This window comes from Epinephelus lanceolatus, chromosome 2 (genome assembly GCF_041903045.1).
Source record: "Epinephelus lanceolatus isolate andai-2023 chromosome 2, ASM4190304v1, whole genome shotgun sequence".
In the NCBI taxonomy this organism is placed as follows: Eukaryota; Metazoa; Chordata; class Actinopteri; order Perciformes; family Serranidae; genus Epinephelus; species Epinephelus lanceolatus.
The window spans coordinates 44,794,348-44,810,330 of NC_135735.1; the positions used below are offsets into that span (position 1 = coordinate 44,794,348).

Sequence of the window (15,983 nt, forward strand, 5' to 3'; positions counted from 1 at the left end):
TTAATGACTAAAGCACTAAGTTTGTGTCACACAGTTGTTATAGTTACAGGCTATTTAACAGGCTGGGTGTGTGCCGTGGGTGCTCCGCGCAGAGGGAGACCTCCATGTTTGAGATGGGAGCAGGAGGCGGGAGGTCCGACGCTTCTAGCGAGGGGAGAGGGAGAAATATAACAAAATATAACTAAATATAACTTGTCTCTCTCTCTTTAATTTTATTTTCAGCGTTTAATCAAGGCGGAGGCGGGCGGCTGGAGGTCCGAGACTTCCAGCGAGGGGAGAGGTAGAAACAAACAGCCAATGTGTGTGTGTGTGTGTGTGTTATGTTCAGGTGTTGTCACGTAAATAACAGTGCCCAGGCAATAAACAGGACAGACAATAGGATTTTATTTATTTTTACACTACATTTTCACGGAAAGTTGACCGAATCCGACCCGAGCCCGAATACAATTTATACATTTTTGATTGAACCCGTCGGGACCCGTCGGGACCCATCAGGCTCGGATTGGGTAGCCACACTCTAGTGTGTGTGTGTGTCCCCTATCTATAAGGAGCTTATCTGAATTTCTGAGTATCATTTAAGTAGGCTATCTCGTGGCCGGGCCGAGTGTCCTCTTTTTTGGAAATCAAAATATGGTCACCCTATCAGCCATCTTAGATTTTGAGGTCGAGGTTGGTTAGGTTCCTCTGACTTTCTGAGCCAGAAATCTGACCTCAGAAAGACGTTCCAGTTGAAATTTCCAACAAGGAACTCAGAAATTCTGACTTCCCAGTACAATGGACCACACCATAAGAGTCAACAGCCTCGCTAGCAGCTCTGAGAGGATGTTCCAAGCTTTTAGCTAAGTGCTGAAATTGGCATGCCAACATTCTCACAATAACAACACTGACATGCTGGTGTTAAGGAGGTATAATGTTTATCATCATGCCTTTTGGTTTAGTTTGTTAGCATGCTAGCTACCAGGGGATTTCCAAATTTCGATTCTAAATAAATGATCAAAATGAGCTTTCCACATGCACTTATCCAATTTTAAATACATTATTTAAATTTGACCATTTGGTCTCAGTGTTGTACATTCCAAAAATATGGCAGTTATGTCACACTTGATACCATGTAGCCTTTCTTTAAAGAATAATTTGAAAATGCACGACAGCTGTTGGGACATAAAACTTGTGATCTGTTGATCTTTATGAACCAATACTTGATTGTCTAACAATAGCATATCCTACTCTTCAGTGCTGAAAAAAAAAAAAGTTTAAATCTTAAATTGAATAAAATCGTGAACGTAAAATCAAATGTCTAATAGAATCGTTGATTTTGAGAATTGTGACATCTCTTCTAATAACTAATTAACACCAAGCACATTAGAGCATACTTTTTGAACTGATGATTGTGCTAATGAAAGCAAAGTTACTGTAATTCATCCCAAGGGGATCATGAACGTTTGTGCCAAATTTCTTTCCAATGCATCCTGTAGTTGTTGAGATATTTCACTCTCAGACAAAGCGTTGGGCCGTCATTGCCATCCTTACAGCCACGATTGATACTAACGGACTTTGTTTGCAGTTTGAGGTGTTCTGACCTGTTTATTTTTCATTTACAGAAGTATCTTTTATAATCCTGGTCTGTGTGCCTTTTGATCAACAAGGGGTTTTTTTAGTGTGTTTTTGCAGTACTGCCCGTGGTTATTAAGACAATTTGGCAGCGACTCTGACTGGCTATGCCACATACAGCGCAGTCACTGTTTAAAATCTGTCCAGTTGTCTTACTGCTTGTTTCTTTCCTTGTCTGACTTCTTTTTAACAATGTCACCACATTCCAAGATCTCAGCACTCACTTTGGTGTTATCATAACCTAAAGAAAGATCCAAGTTGTAATAAAGGAGAATTATCATTTAAAAAGTCACTCTCCTGACTGTGATTTGGTACAAAACTGAGTTACCATCATACACAGCACAGTCCAAACTAAGAAATAAATAACTTGTAGGCATTGCATGTCCTTTTCCTATCCTTTCTTTAATGACTTCCATAGAGTAACAGAAGGATAGAAATACCGACTGACCCCCCAGTTTTTAGGACACACATTGTGATCGGGTTAGCAGACTTGAAGTGTGAACTCACTCCCACCCTTTGAGTCCTCAACCACACCATGGATGCAAATGCAACCCCCCACCCCCCACCCCCCCTGCAGATCTGACAGTCCTGTTTACCAAAGCAGCCGACAGACAAGCTGAACAAGGGCCCGGGCCACAGCACTTCCACTTAACTCTCTCCCCATTACTACGATTGGTGTGAACGACACAACAAAAGAGATAAAATCCTGAGGCGAAGAAAACAACTGCAGCTCACGATCAAGAATAATAATAATAACAAAAAAGACATGGATCAAAACAAAAGAGGAAAAGGAAGACGGGGAGGAGGTGGTGGTGGTGGTGGTGGTGAGGGGGGGTCTAAAGAGAGAGAGAGGAGATGATGAGGTGGGCCGTTTGAAAAAAAAAAGATGATTTGAGAAAATTGTCGGAAATTGCGGGAGATCTGTTAAAGGTTTCTTTTTCAGCAGGGGTGGGAGCGTATCTTATGACTTAAAAGAGGTATTAAAGGAAAGAGTCAGGCGCTGGGGGAATTCTCCCACGTCGGAGAGCTCTCTTTTTAAATTCAACCCCGGTAATAACGCAGATAAATAATAGATAAATAGTATTTAGCTCCCACCTTGAACAACAATTTTTAAAGTAGTTCATGAAAGACTGACAGCTCTTGGCGAGCAAACGTGCTTACACAAACACACAGGCTCACGTGCATGCACCCACACACACATACACATGTTATGTGTATTTTACCTAATTAAATACAACACCAGGTGGGATCGACTGATTGTGAGTGTGTGCACGTGTGTGTGTGTCTATGTGTGAGTGTGTATGTGTGCATGGACGGAAAAAGGAGAAGCAGAGGAAGAGGAGGAAAGATAAACTATTTTCAATGAATTTCTTTAAGTTCACATTTGTCATTAGCCATTTCATCAGAAACTGATTGTTATTGTTATAAGTCACTGGGAAGATAGTCTATTGCATTTTTTTAATAATGCTTGGGAGGGTTTTGCTCTTTTTTATATAAAATGAATAGGAGATTGACCCCCCTCCCCACCCCAATAATTTTTGTACTGTCCCTAAGTTTTTCTAATATTCTCTGATATTTAAAAGAGGCCTTTTGCTGTCTTACCGTAATGATGTTCCAGATAATAATATCCTGTCCTCAAATAAGGGCATGAATAAACACATATATTTACCTTTTTAAAAAAAAGAAGCACAGTAGCAACCCTTACTTTGCGTCTCATGGCAGCTACGCCTTGGAGATGTGGTCGCGGCTGCGCCAGGCGTTTACAGAAGGCTGTGTGTTTAAACGCCTGGAATGCTCATTTGCCTTTTGGGTTCACTTATTTACTTTTGCATAAATGGAGAACAGTAATGTGGTATTAAGGGGCTTCTCAGGGGGAAAGTTGTGTGTTTTTAAAATGCAGCCTTTTTTAAATGCTCCCTCAGTTTGCTATATTAAGGAAGGTTGATGATTAATGCAGCATAGATGTAATTTCTCTTGATTAAAAAAAATGAATTAGAAAAATAATGCCAGACATGAGATGAGCTCAACCTCAACCCCCCACCCTCCACCCACCCCCCCAAATACACACACACACACACACACACACACACACACTCACCACACACAAACACACTCCCCCCTCCCTCGCTCAAAGTCATCAGATACAAAATGAGCATCCAGGCTAAAATGAGCAACGAATAATCACAAAATTCCCAATAGCCAAATATAAAATGTAAAATGACTGCCTTGATCAACTAGAGCCCAGTAATCTTTAGCGCCAGCCACAGCTGTACCACCACCACTGTCACTTGAAATAAAAACCTAAACCTTTCAGGGCTTTCGATTGAGTCTTTAATTCAGCCTGATGTGACATTAAAACCCTTTGGTTGACTTCCACTGGCTGTGACAAATGTACCAGCGCTTAATAGAGGTGTGCAGACAGGCCGGCATTTCAGTGACTTTTATCAAACCGAATTTATCAACGCGGGCTCCCAGGATCTGTGGCAGCAGCTTGTTGAGAAGGAAGCCTACAGATACCGTTAAGTACATCATCCCTCCTCTCTGTCTCTCTGTCTCGCTCCTTCTCCCCTTCTGCTCGCTGCGTTTCTCCCTAAGTGTTTTTTTCCCGCTCTGTCCTGTCATCACCCTGCCTACTGTATATTTATCTCTTTTCTCTCCGGATCTACCTTTCCGTAGATGTGCTGCTTTGTAGGCTGATCAGAATGTTTTCTGATTGCCAGTTGTCAAGTTAAGTATTTTTAAATTTTACCAATTAAGAGAACAAAAAAATCCTTCTACTGTGGGCCCAGGTGTAAAAGTCTTCAAGCAGCGCTCGTGCCGTCATGGACTACCGAAACTCTTCTCTGAAACTCCACTGAAACTATCAACATTGTTTTACACGTCACATTGTAAGACAAGACGTCACAATCATCTGATATTTAATAACAGATCAATATATGTGATACATAAATGTATCATTCTAACCAGTTTAGCTTAAAGGTGTTAATTCACCTGTGCTAGACGGTGACACTGGTGTGATTGTGTTCAACAGCTTCCTGCTAAAAATAAGATTTATATTTGCTCATAATATCACCGTGAGTGGGAGATAATCGTCTGGAGGAAAATGTACTGGTTTGACCACCAGGAGTTCAACTGAGGGAATGTTACAAGTAAAAGTAAACAAGGAATCTTGGAAATTTGATTTGTTTTTTTTATCAGCTGATCTCAGAATCAGACGGTCGTTTACTGGAAATGGCAGAAAAGTTGTCTCTCCCTGCTGGTCACTGCTCTGCTGATTAACTTTATCCAGTTAAAGGACAGAAAGTGTTTACGATCACTCAAGAGCTTAGGCTTTGTTTCAACATGGGGGGGGGGCACATATGAAACAGCAGTTTTGGTGTCCTCCACCTGAATATATTGAGCATAAAAGCTAAAGTTCCAGCCAATTCACCAAATTTTGCCTTTTCTGTGTCAATCCAGGGTGGTCTTTCATTTTGTCAAAATAAAGGTCCGCATACTTTTATGTTTTAGAGAGGGACAGATGCACATGTTCTAAATATTGGGAGGGACGTGTCCCATGTGTCCCCCCTGAAATCTACACCTATGCAACCACTTAAGGAAGCAGCTACGATGATTTGGAGGTGATTTCTGGTCAGTTTCCAAAAGCAAATTTACAAAGTTGGGCACTGAATCACGGCTCGCAGGGTGTGGTACGCAACAACTAATAGGTAACTTATTGTCATTTTTGGCAACAAGTCCAGAGTGGCAGATGGTCTAAATGAGAAGTGAGGAAAGAAGAAGAGATAAAAAAGAAATGATAAATAGGATAAATGAGAGATAAGAGTGGGAGAGAGAGGATGGAGAGATGACAGAGGCTGCGGCGGAGAGACCGAAGGAAAAAAGAGTGAAATGCTGGAGTGAGGAGTGCGATAAGGAGGCTTTTGAAGGGTCCTCTCAGATGCTGGCATTGCTCAGTTCAGCGCCGTCAGAGCCTCTGAGGTACTTGAACCTTGCCTGCCTTTCCTCCACCTCTCTGTAGAGCTGCTGCCCTGCAGCCACCTGTAAACCGCTTTGACACATGATCCACTCCCACGGATGTAGAGTGGAAACACACACACACACACACACACAGAGAACCACTGCTTGCAGGCAGCTAAAGCGCGCACAAACGCTTTAACGCACCATCAGCATTTGGTTGTTTTTTAACATTAGCACTCGATTAACAACTGGCTGTCCCACTTTTGAATGGAGGAGCACTCACGGCAGAGACACGAGAGCTACCTAATAGTCTCTCTCATAACACGTTGATTAAAAAATGTAGTTCTTTTTTTTCCCTCTCTCACTGTCACTTTTAAGCAATAGATCCTTCAGCGAGACAAGACAAATAACCTGCTATTATCCATTGCCCTCACGTTGGCGTGAAAGTGGCACTAGGAGGATTTTAACCTTCACCTCCTGAAGGCTGAGGGAAACAGGACATGTTGGAATTTAATTAAGCAATTAGACGGATGCCTTGCCACAGCCACAAACAAGTGGCGGGCCGAGAGAACGGCAACTTTTAGGCACACATGCAAACACACGTAAAGATATTTGTGAATCAGACAAATTATTACAAGAAATGCAGGGGGTTCCCAATTCACATGTAAATACACATCCATATGTAATAAAAAGCACCACTCAGTCACTGTGCGTAAGCGCTAAGCTGCCCGACCAACCACAAAAAAAGAAAAGTGGAGACTAAAAAAACGACGGCTCCTGATTAAGCATTGTCAAAATATTTGCGACTGAGGAATTCCACCAGGCGAGCGCAGAATCGGCTCCTCTACAAAAGAGCCATCTTCCCTGAGTAACAAGTAGGTGCAATGAGTGTCGACAGAAGAGGAGCTGAAATCCCCCCCGGGCTAGAGAATATCCCACTATTGTAGTCTTAACCCGCGAGACCTGGCGGGGAATGTACAGCTTTCACAGTCACTTCTCATCCTATTTGTAGCACTGCCGCTGATGTGCGAGCGCCTGGGCCAGAGCAGGTCACCCCCCCCCCCCACACACACACACACACACACACACACAAACACAGATTTTTTTATTCTATATCTCTCTGTCTTCTTTACACCTTCAGTACCTTTCCCCTTTCACACCTCCTTAAAACTCTTTTAAGAAATGAGTCCAACAAATATTTGAGGGGGCATTCATCTACATCGTGTTATTTTCTCTCTCTACCCCCACACCCTCACGCCAAACCACTTTTTTCATCTCTCTTTTTGTATTTTTTGTTCCACGAGGCAAGTTTCATTAAAGATCCAATTATGCAAATCAGGTGCTGGAGAGGCAGTTGAATATGCACTATAATGGTGTACAGTAATCGTTCGACACAATATACGGCATCCGGGGCCAGATTTACGAGCGCAACAGAACTGCAACGCCTCCGTCCTTTGGTGAAAACCTCTTGATCATAATTAAAGGTGCAGGAGTTCTCTCCAGCATCCTCACACCCTCCCCCTTTTCTCCCTCTTTTTCCTCTACTGTTTGCCTCTCTTCCTCTCCCTCCATCTTGTGCTACTTTGGCGCGCTCATTAGCAGAGGTCTGGGAAGTTTACAGAGGTCACATCCGAGAGGTAGAGCAGCTAAAGAGCAGACATGACATGTGCGATGCGGTCGGTGGTGGTATGTGAAGTGGGTAATAGACATAACCTGCCTCTCACACACACTATATATAACCTTCCATCTCATCAACACTGGAGGTATTTACCACTGTCTTAGCTGAGCGTGGCTGAATGCTAAGCAGTAGCAATTCTCTGCTTCAGGACCTCTGATTGATGTGTGCTTGCCTGTTTGTGTTAAGCTGTTGTCTACGGAAATGACACAGCTGAAAACGTGGCGCCGCTCGACACATCAAAAGGGGAAACGGTCCTGACATTGCATGACACATCCTTAAATCCCAAATGCTAACGAACTTCTAGGAAATAAATACCAAACTAAAGCCAAACTCAATAATGCCTTAATGCCAAGGGGGCTCAGCAGGGAAGCCGGGGCAAACAAAGGAGGAATATCACGGGTTGTGAGGATAAGGTGTTTTACATTTTTTTTCAGGACACATTCCTTGTTGGTGTTACGTGAGCGCCAACTGATTGCACAGACAGAGAGAGGGCAAGGCCAGAGCATCACCCGGACACTGGACTTTCTCAAGGCTAAGCAGCTAAACTAGCCTCAAAAACACACACACAGTATGCAGGTTCATGTGCACATACACACACTGTTGCAAACTCACACACGCACCAACCTGCCCGCATGCACATTCTCAGGCTTATTTAACTAAATCTGGTACTGAAAACAGCGACACGATTGTGATGGAGAAAAAGATTTTGAAAAGAACAGATCCTCCTTGCGCCCACTTCTGTGCCCACCTCTCCCTCTGAGACCACTTCGACCTCTCTTACCATCCAGATCTCACCCCGTCCTCAACCCCCACCACCCTGACTCCCCCGGCTGCCCAGACAGGCAGACGCTCCTTGTGATGGCACCCCAGCATGAGAGGACTGAGTCAAGCCTATCTGTCAGCGCCTCATCTGCCCCACACTCTTTATTCTTAGATCAAACTGACGTCCATGATTACCCCAACTCATCCACCCCACTGCTTCTCCATCCCTTAAACCCCCCCAGTCCTTATCAAGCTCTCAGGGCGAAGAACATACCAGGGAAAATATACACTCAGGCTCATGAGTACAGGATGAGACATTCACAGACGCACACAATGGGAAAACTGTACATAAACTCTCAGTTAAACAATGATTCAATAAAGCTGATCATTCACACAGCGAGATTTTAATTGATGCTATATTCATTTCTGCATAATGGTATCTTCTATATTCCCTATTGCTTTTTATATTATTCAATAACTGAGTCATTCTTCTACAGTCAGTTTTGCTTTGGTCCTAATTTCTAACAAAAGCAACATGTTCAATTTACAGTTGAATACGATATAACTGCAACACTTTTGGACATCAGCACCTCATGTAAAGGATTACATTTTAATCATCCATTTACAAATTCATCTCACAAGTTGAGATCCTAAAAAGGCCTGATAATGACCAAAGGTCAGTGGCACTAAGTTCACAAAACTTTCAGGTCATTCATGCCCCCTGCGATTTATTACCACAGCAGTTAAATCATAATTGCTGTTGCTTATAGAAGTTTGACATCGCATCGTGTGGGCCGGTGGTGTCGGGAAAAAAAATCTAATCTAGCAATTTCGATGACAGGAATTCAAACAAATGTGATAAAAATCTCAAGGTTTGAGGTTTCTGTCTAATGTGTGTAATCTAGCGTGTGATGTTCTGTGGTCAGGGCAATCTCTTCTTGAGTTCACATCCCACATTTCGATTCGATGCTTTTGATTGTGAGTGTGTGAGCATGTGTGTGTGTGTGTGTGTGTGTGTGTGTGTGTGTGTGTGCGCGCTTATCATATTAGCCTCGTGCGGCAACTGCGAGCCCAGCTCGCCAACATCTTCGCCTGTCTGGCTTGAACTCTGGAGATCAAGGTCATGGAGCTACAAGGCTCAACCCAGACTAACGCCTGTGTGTTACAGCCCCTTTAACACCCTCCTTGCCCCCCGCGGGACACAGATATACACAGACACACTGGAATGCTGCTGCCTTGCACTGTTGCCTGTGTGAAGAGGGAGCAGATCAGAACCAGAATGGAAATGAAGGAGTGACACCAGTATCCACAGCCTTCACCCAGTAGGTAACAGAGAGAAAGAGAGTGAGAGAGAGAGAGATGGGGGGTGCTTTCACAATGACTGCACATATCAATTAATGGCTGGCTGATGAGCAGAGCTGGCCTGATCTGGCCTGCCCACCACCGCCCTGATCCCAGCGGACTGGGAGCCCTGGCCTCGCAGCCTGTACAGCTGGAGCCCTCTCCCCTATAATTACATGAGAAGGGGATCAACTAGCCACAGAGAGGCTGCCTGTCTGACTGTGGACTGCACTATGTTGCAGAAGCATACATCACTGACTATGGTACAGGATGACTTGAATTATGTGTTGTCCGATTGATTATACACACATATTTCATGTACTGCTAGATTATGTAATTTATGCGACCACTTCACTGTGGGTTTGTGTGTTTTTGTGATGGCACTGCTGCTCATGTGCTGCCTTCTTTATGCGCATTTGTTAAATGAGTGTGTGATTTTTCATACTGTTTTTTCTTTCCTTTTTTTTTTAAAAAAAAAATCTGATTGTGTACATGTCAACATGCAAATAATTCACCGGGTGTCGGACTGACAACGCGGCGGCTTCAGTCGAGTGGGTCTACTCCACGGTGAACCGAGTGGCTGACTGACTGACTGACAGCCTGGTGAAAAGAGGACTGATTTGATGCCATCCTTTGCATGCCATGCTCCTTCTCCATCTCCCCACCACCACCACCCCCCCCCCTTGTCTCTCTCATCACTCCCTCCACCCTTGTTTTCAGCTGAGAGATGTGTATCGCCGCAGTCAGTCACGGCCCGCGGCCCCCTTAGCAACACTGACACGGGCACAGGTGGGAAAGCAACTAATGCGAGATCAACCAATAACACCGCTACAGACCGGCTCCCGAGGACAGATTTTGAGCTCTGTCGATCAGAAAGTTGCAGCTCAGGAAAATGCCAAAAATACTTGTGCTGAACGTGTGTGGCTTTTTGCTGTAATAAATCTCACACTCACTCCAAAATCACATCCATAAATGATGCGAATTTATCTTTTTGACTTGACATGAAGTGAAGATAAATAATGCTTGCATATTTTATAAGAATAATTATTTGAATGACAACAATTAATTGGATAATTCGTTAGTGAGAGGTATGTAATATTAAAACGCAACCTGACTGGTAGATGGATGCAAAAAATCAGAAGTAGGCCTGATGAATATTAAATAAATTGCTAACACAAACCACTGAGGCCTTGACACCAAATTCACTACATAAATTCCTTCAACAGGCCAGTCTGCAAAGCAAGGCCTTTTCTTAAACACAGCGTCTCTTCCCAAATATTTTCACCCGAAAAGAATGACAACATTTCAACTTGTAGCAGCGCAGAGAGGTCCAGGAAAGGGCAAGCAGGTCTGTGAGGCAGCCTGAACTGTCAGAGGAGCGGGGACACTTCTCCATTTGCTATTGCATCTCCAATAAGGGAATGAAAGGAGCTGACAAAAAGGGTTTACGCCCAGACACTATTTCAGACATAATATCCGCCCTGTGCATACCATTAAACAATGACAGCATCTCAACTCACACAGTACATCTATTTATCCCCTTTCCTTGCACAATGAATATGAGGAAGAGGCAACATTTTTTTTTGGCTCAAGACAACTTTAGGGAAGGTTAGAGAAACAGTGGGAAACAACGTGATAGACATTGTTGAGTATTTTAAGAAGGATGACATGTGTCTTCACAGCCATTGTGCAGAGCTGGTAGCTGTTGGAAGTGGCTGGATAACCCAGGTCAGATCACTCAGGGGTCAACTCGACTTCCAAGAAAAGGTCCTCCCCACCCAAGACGCACGGTGAGACAGAGGCTTTAAATGGGATTACAAGCATCATCCCTGGTGCCACATATTACAGATAATTCAATACTGTAGCCATCATTTAAGCACAAATTCGGACATGTGAGACTCGATGTGGGAATTCGGCAGCCGGTTAGAGATTTTTTTTCAGCGCACGGAGCGCGCTCAACCTGCTGGATCTTTAGGATACCCTAAAAATAAACATCCTGTGGTAAATTTAAAGAAGATAACGCGGAAACTCCTGAAAGCACGGGTGCAATGGCATGTCATACACCCGACCTCTTCCGTCCCCGGAAAAATATTATTGGCTTATGGGCTCCGTCATTTTATATTTCCACAGTAACGGATATCTATCAGCCTCCTGTAGCCTTTAACCGACTCGCTCTAACTTTCTCCCCCCGTCTTAAAAAAACATAAACAGAAAACGCACATTCCCCTCCACCAAGAGCGACTCAGGTCCCCAAAAAATGTCAATTTCCCCGCTGCTAAGATGAGTGTTTACCCCCCTCGTCTGAATACCATCGTAACGTCTCCTCAAAGCATAATGCAGGGGCTGCTTATTCATAAGAGAGGTCGATCACTGCACAAAATGGCAGGTCTCACCGGCTCTTCTTCCATCTCACAAGTTTTGACACATGGTGGCAAACGCGCCGGTAAACTTGAATCGCCCTCGTGCACTCTTTCAGCACAAGTGAGGGTATCGGTAGAAAGTTTTTGGTGCACACTCTTACCGGGAACACGGCTGGACTTTTCTAAAAGTCTCACACTGTATCGCTGATCTGTATGCGCAATATTGCAAAGCCGTGCGCCCGAACGCCTTTTACGCATACGCGGTGTTAACGGAGTAAAACATGCAACCGTAAAGAAAACTTATAATAATGTATTTTCTGCTGGAATAAAAAAATGTGTTTTGCTCCGCGTTGAGTTTCAAGGTGTCGAGCATCGCAGTCCATGTCTTGGTCCCAGCTGTTATTTTGTTGCAGTTTTTTTTTACGATCGTCACTTGCTCCGGATAATTGCACTGTTATTTTCTAATCATGATTGGGGAGACATCAGGGGCCCCCGTTGTGATGCACCCGCACAAACAACCCCAATCCTCCCAAAAACTGACTTCCCAGCGAGTAATACACTTCAAGCCCCCAGCAAAACCCCAAGTCGTGTACTATAAGCTCCACACACTTCTTCTTACCTTTTAAATTTGGCGAAGCGCCGGCTAACTCCTGCGCGTAAACGATGCGTTGTGAGAGATAGTGTTCATTGAATAATGAGGCATGTCCATATGATTTGACCGGATCATATTCTTGTCGGATGACGGGGGTGTTGAAAAGTGCGCTTCGGACCTGTTAAAGACTGTCCACTCCTCGATCCCTGTCCCTACAACTGCTCCCTGCCGCGCATCCTGAGTTTGAAATGTAAAATACGGCTTTATTACTTGTCTCTCTTCTTGCCTTTCTGCCCCTCTCTGTCGCTGTCCGCTAAAGGTAAACGTTTGCATTGATGCCGATCGCCAGGCATCAGCATATTCCCTTCATCTTTCAGCTTGGACTCCCCCTATCTGGTAGGTGAAATGCATTGTACCGTTAAAAAGGCACTCCATTGTAGAAAGCAGAGCCGACTGGCTGGATACAGCCCGGGTCTTGCGGTATTCGCCGTTGACGGGGATAAAAAGCAGCTGATGCACAGAAGCTCGTTTAAAGAAATAATCCCCTCATCATTACATTTCCTATGGCAGCGTGGCAAGAGAAAAAGCCGATTCCCGACCACCTTAGTTTGTTTCTGACCTTGAACTGTCCACAAACACTCTTTTATTTAAAAATCTGCCCCCTGTACATAACCATTCACACACAGCCTGCCTCGCCGCTTAGGCACCGTGCGTTAAAAAATGGACTTGGATAACAACCCCTCCGTGTAAAGACACCCAGGTCACAAATTACTCCAAAAAGTGGAATTCCTTACCTTTCAAGTGAACTGTTTCGAGTCTTTTTCCTCTTCTCCTCGCCTTAAAAGAACTCCAGGATAAATGAGTGTTGCCTCCTGTGCGTCCTGAGCGTCAGTCACCGCTTAAGAGAAGTAATGAGTGATAAAAATGACGCTCATCTATCTGCACTGTAACCTTGTGGCGTATTTAATGTAAATAAGCCCCGTTGTGTTGCCAATCCCCATGCATACAAACGCAAAACCGCTCCTCAGGGACTCGCTTTTGCCTTTTTTCCCCCTCTCTCTCAATGTATTGACGATTTATTCTTACTGCCTGGGAGCGCAATAGGGAATGAACATAATTATTTGAAAATATGATATATCAATAATGCGACTGCTCCAATTTGTGAATGAATGCATTTCTACACACCTCTCTGAAGGATTTTAAAAGCGACCACTCTACAAAAGAAGCAAATACTTTTTGTTTTTTTGGGGGGATATTTCCAGCAGGACCCCTAAACTTGAAGTTGGCACAACTTTTTTGCGACGCGTAAAAAAAACCACACGACAAGAAGACGTCCCGCATAGGCCGAACTGTTTCTTGCAACTAAAAGCTCTCTTGCGGAATGGTTTTGATATATTATGCTTCTATAGGGGGGTGGAAGAGACCGAATAATGCAATTATAGATTCAGTGTCCCAGCGTTGACAAAAGACAGGACTTCAATAGAGGCTTTGTTATGGGATTATATAATGATTATGGGGTAATTATGGGAACGGTTTGGTAATAATAAAAAAAGTATCAAGTGCTCTCTTGCAAGGACAGCTTGTTTTCTATAATGTAAGCGCATGAGTAGAGGAGTGTGATAAGACAGACAGACGGTGCTGCTGACAGCTAGTGGCAGGATGACGGCAGACAGCCCCGATTATTCAAAATGTCGAACCGAGAGACACATTAATGCCACTGACTGAGATGCTATCAAATGTCCTCAGAACCGGACATGGGCCCACAATGGAATATCTCGGGGTCATATTCATAGCAGCCCTGTGCGTAACGACTCCCACCCCCACCACCATCACCACCCCCACCACCATCACCACCCTCCCCAAACACACACACACACACGCACACACACCCGCCCTCATCATCCTCTCTCCGCTTGTGCCATGCTGTATGTGTCAGAGGGAGAGAGGGAGAGGGAGATACACACATGTAAATGGTCACTCAGACAGAGAGCACATGACACTCCATCTGTGGGTGAACATAATCAAATAGAATTATTATTATTATTATTATTATTATTATTATTATTATTATTATTATAATCACATTTAGGGATGTATTGCAGTCTGTATATAAAAGTTTTTCATCAAAAACTGCTGGTCAGAGAAAATATTGACTTATTTTTGTACCTCTTTGCACATGTAATAATTATCAGGAATATTAATAATAAGATGACTTACTATTATCTGACTCTTTTTATTGTCACTTATATTAATAATATTTATGTCTTTTTGAAGATTTTCACACTGGTGAGTGTGTGTGCAACTGTGTGCAGCTGTGTGCATGTGTGTGCCTGTGTGTGTTCTCTGAGACATTAATAGATAGCCTAAATATCTGCTTTCTTCCCCTTCCCAGACAAAACATGTCTTCCTCTTTAAAAGATACTCCACATTCATTATGCACTATGAAAATCAGATTCTCATGCTGCTCCTTTAAATGGTTATATGGAATTCAGTTTGATGTGTATGAAATTCTTTTTTTCTTTCCTTCTTTTTTTTGAGCATTTTCCAAAATAAAATAAAAAAAAAGTTTCCCTCCCCTAAAGAAATTAGCATAACCATTCCCCATCAATAATATGGCTATCTCTATGGGAGTGATAGCAGCAAGCAGTAGGGGTGTTCCTTTTGCCGATTCTCCATGGATCAACAGCGCGTCATCAGCTCCTTTTGAACTTGTTATAGCAAGTCAAGTGATTCTTTATCGGCTGACAGCCCTGACAATGCATCGGGGATGGGAAAGCAGGTCAAAAGGAAGTTGCCATATGGACTTAAGCATGCAAATTTCTAACAATACATAGCACCGAGGGTTGTACTCTCACATGCACACCACCATATATTTGTAAGTAGCCACGCAAAAGTGTTTGCCAGCTGTATTGTATGGGCTGACATGGCTCTCAGTGGCTTAAATTAATTGTATGCCGAGTATGAAACTAATTTAAGCTGCATAAGGATATTAAAGCAAATATAAATGCATTTTGTGAAAATGTAAAGCAGTGGTTCCTGTTGCCTTCTACTGATCACTGATAGGGGATTGAACCCACCTGTATATTAACTAAGGGGATTTGAATGATTTTCAGCATTGGTATTATACAAATGAATGATATTTATTTGTGTTCACAGGCGAGTGTGCAGCTTTATCTGCCATTTAACATGTTCATAAAACTTAATCTAAGTTCTAAAGTCCTTTAGGCTGCTAAACCTAATTGCGAGAAGCACATTTATGAATTTTTGATTTCAGAGTACTGTATGCAAGCGATGGACATTGTAAAGACACACAGGAAAAGGTCTGACAGTAATTTGCAACAGGTGCAACAGCATCAGATTCATTTCTGTTAGCCCTGAGAACTGTTTTACTTCTCCATTTGCATTAAGGCTTATAAATGAATAGTCCCACACTTTGCTCTTATTGATTATACTTCAGTGGGTAAATTAATGTCACACATTTTAATGTTTTTCAAATCTGAGTCTATACAGCGCAGCACATAAATGCAGCAGTTGTAGTAGTGACCCACATTTTAACCTACTGATTGGGCTTTTCAGCATGCTATTAAGTTTTATTCAAAATGAATGGGAATTGGTAAGTAGGCAGGGAAGTTAATATATCAGAAAGAGAGAGACGGAGATTTGGTGCCGTACTGCGTATCTG

The 15,983-nt window shown here is 43.2% G+C and overlaps 1 protein-coding gene across 5 annotated transcripts in view; it reads right to left on the minus strand.

Moving 5' to 3' along the window:
- The window catches only part of znf536 (zinc finger protein 536), a 279,521-nt gene extending 265,922 nt beyond the window's left edge, over positions 1 to 13,599 (minus strand). For 2 of the 5 annotated variants that reach the window (XM_078161901.1, XM_033617187.2), the window contains exon 1: positions 13,096 to 13,599. The gene's annotated coding sequence lies outside the window, so the exon portion shown is untranslated. Of the gene's footprint in view, positions 1 to 12,328; positions 12,991 to 13,095 lie in introns of those variants that run through there. The other 3 variants (XM_078161904.1, XM_033617195.2, XM_033617203.2) reach the window with 2 other exon arrangements.
- Between the last annotated feature and the right edge of the window lie 2,384 nt (positions 13,600 to 15,983).